The following is a 3,065-nucleotide window of genomic DNA, read 5'->3' as shown; positions in this document are numbered from 1 at the left end:
GCTTGGACATAATTAGGTGACAATATTCTGATCTCTGGCCAGTGATTTCCTTTTTCGAATTTACCCTGCCACCCTAGAATATTTACTCTCCTGTAATCACCAGGGACCACCTAGCTTCGACCGCTCTATGCGGTGTCTTTTTTTTAGATATTCTTTAATTTCTTACAACAATGGTTTATGGTTTTCAGAATATGTTTGTACTTACTTCGATAAATTTATTTTAAGTATCTTATTATTTTTGATGGTATTAGAAATGGACTTGTTTTCTGTCTGACTTATTTCACTTAGCATAATACTCTTAAGACCCATTCATGTTGTCCCACAGAGAAAAGTTTTCAACTTTTTTATGGCCAAGTAATATTCCATTGTATATTCCGCAGTATATTCCATTCTTTCCTTGTTTATCCAATCGTCTACCGATGGGCACTTAGGTCGCTTCCATATCTTGGCTATTGTAAATAATGCCGCAGTGAACAGAGGGGGTGCGTATATCTTTTCGAATTAGTGTTTTGGATTTCTTTGGATAAATACCCAGAAGTGGAATTGGTGGGTCCTATGGTAGTTCTGTTTTTAATTTTTGAGGAGCCTCCAAAATATTTTCCATCGTGGCTGCACGAATTTACATCCCCACCAACAGTGCACAAGGGTTCCCTTTTCTCCACATCCTCGCCCACACTTGTTGTTTGCTGATTTATTGATGACGGCCATTCTGACAGGTGTGTGGTGATAGTTCCCTGTGGTTTTAATTTGCATTCCTCTGATGATTAGCGATGTTGAGCATAGAGATAGCTAGTTTTTGATCTTATTCTCACTTTTCCAATGCAGGGTACTAGTCGTACTTTTTAAATTTCTATTGAGAATTGTTATTAATACTTTATCAAAAGATGACCCCCCCCTTTAATTGTTATTTTAAAAGAGTCCTTGCATTCTTGAGTGTGTACTTTTAAAGTTATCACTTGGTCCCAATTCTTCTTATTATGCAAGCCCATCTCTGGTTTTGTAATGAAAGGCATTGAAAGTGTGATTTTGATTTGCAAATGTGCTTTGTGATAAGGCGGATTTTATTTAAAGTAAATATATTTAAATCACAGGTTAGACTTGATTTCATACAACCATAAAATATTGGCTTAGGAAGGGCAATTAGAGGTCACCGAGAGCAACCCTCTGACTGACTCATGAATCAGGTTATTAACTACAACATCCCTGATATTTTTCTGGGAAAAGTGCTTTCCTGTTGTTTGCTATAGCCTTAATGCAGGTGCTTTAACTCAGCAGTAGATGTAGGCTTCATTTTAGAAAGTACACACTAACATTAAAGCGATGACTCATCTTTTTACTCTTTTCAGATTGATTTTATATCCACATAAGGAAACTAAATAATGGATTTTTCATTTGCCGAAGCTAACTGAAGTAGATACACTGTGAGGTCACTGGGAGGCAAGTTACTTACTATTCAGCAGGTTAATCATGAATATTGGTGAGTTTATTTTTTGCCGGACTGTATTTAAAAAGATAATTGAGGTGTTTGATTTTAAACAGAAACGACCAACTTATTTGAGAATTTTTTCCTTTGCTAAAACATGTATAATTATTTTAACAAGACATAAATATGAACTCTCAAATTTTTTACTTAGTGTTAAGTGTGTGTGTGTGTGTCTTAACCACAATTTGTTAAAAAATCAAATCCCTTTTCATCCAAAAAAACAAAGTATTTTATGTAAAGAACTCAGTTTTCATCTTTAACTTCCTATGTTTATATACATGAAAGATTAATTTTTAAATATTTTTCAAAATTCTTCTCGAGAATGAATTTGTCTAATGGGAGAAAATAATTCCTCTTTATTTGTATAAGAAGCTCTCTGATAATTAAAACCTAGTTCCATCACTGTGAGCATCTGAATCCAGGCGATTATGAAATTCCGATCCATTTGCCAATGTGACTTTGCTGAAAGCCTCAATAGCCAGACTATATTGTTGAAGGGCTGATCATTGACAAATATTTTCCAAGTGCCTGCTCTGTGCCAAGTGCTATGTCCAAAAGTAAACCCTCACTTATATGGCCGACTAACCTATGATAAATGAGGTAAAAATATACACTGGAATAATGACATTCTCTTCGACCTGTGCTGTTGGGAAAACTGGACGGACACATGCAAAAAAAAATGAAACGGACCCTTCCCTTACGTCGCATACAAAAATTAACTCGAAATGGATTAAAGACTTAAACATAAGGCCTAAAACAATAAAACTCCTAGAAGAAAACATAGGCAGAAAACTCTCTGACATGGCTCTTTTATCTTTTTTGATATGTCTCTTCGAGCAAGGGAAGCAGAAGGAAAAAAATAAACAAACGGGGACTACATCAAACTAAAAAGCTTCTGCACAGCAGAGGAAACCATCGGCAAAACAAAAGATAATCTGCTGAATGGGAGAATATATTTGCAAATGATATATCCGATAAGGAGTTGATACCCAAAATACATAAGAAACTCAAACAACTCAATAACAAAAAAGTAAACAACCTTATCAAAGAGAAGGGCAGAGGACCTGAATAGGCCTTTCTCCAAAGAGGACATACAGATGACCAATAGACATAAGAAAAGATGCTCAACATCACTAATCATTGGAGAAACGCAAATTAAGACCACAAAGAAATATAACCTCGGACCTGTCAGAATGGCTATCGTCAATGAACGAACGAACAGCAGTGTCGGCGAGGATGGAGGGAAACGCAAACCTTCACACACTGTTGGTGGGATTGCAAATTGGTACCGCCACTATGGAAGAGTTTGAAGGGTCCTCAAAAATTAAAAATAGAAGCACCTCACGACCCAGCAATTCCACTTCTGGGTATGTATCTGAAGAAATCCAAAACACTAATTCGAAAAGTGTTCACTGCAGTGTTATATACAATATCCCTCCCATTTCTTAATCACTGCACCACAGGTGTGGGAACTGCCGGTTTCGTGTCTCTACCCCTCCTACCTGTCTCAACACGGCTTCTTCTTTATATCCTGACTTAAAGGACTTCTGTTCAGCTAGACTTCAGGCTGTTTTCAGTGATG

This window comes from Pteropus vampyrus, unplaced genomic scaffold (assembly GCF_000151845.1).
Source record: "Pteropus vampyrus isolate Shadow unplaced genomic scaffold, Pvam_2.0 Scaffold361, whole genome shotgun sequence".
In the NCBI taxonomy this organism is placed as follows: Eukaryota; Metazoa; Chordata; class Mammalia; order Chiroptera; family Pteropodidae; genus Pteropus; species Pteropus vampyrus.
Note: the sequence above shows the minus strand (reverse complement) of the source record.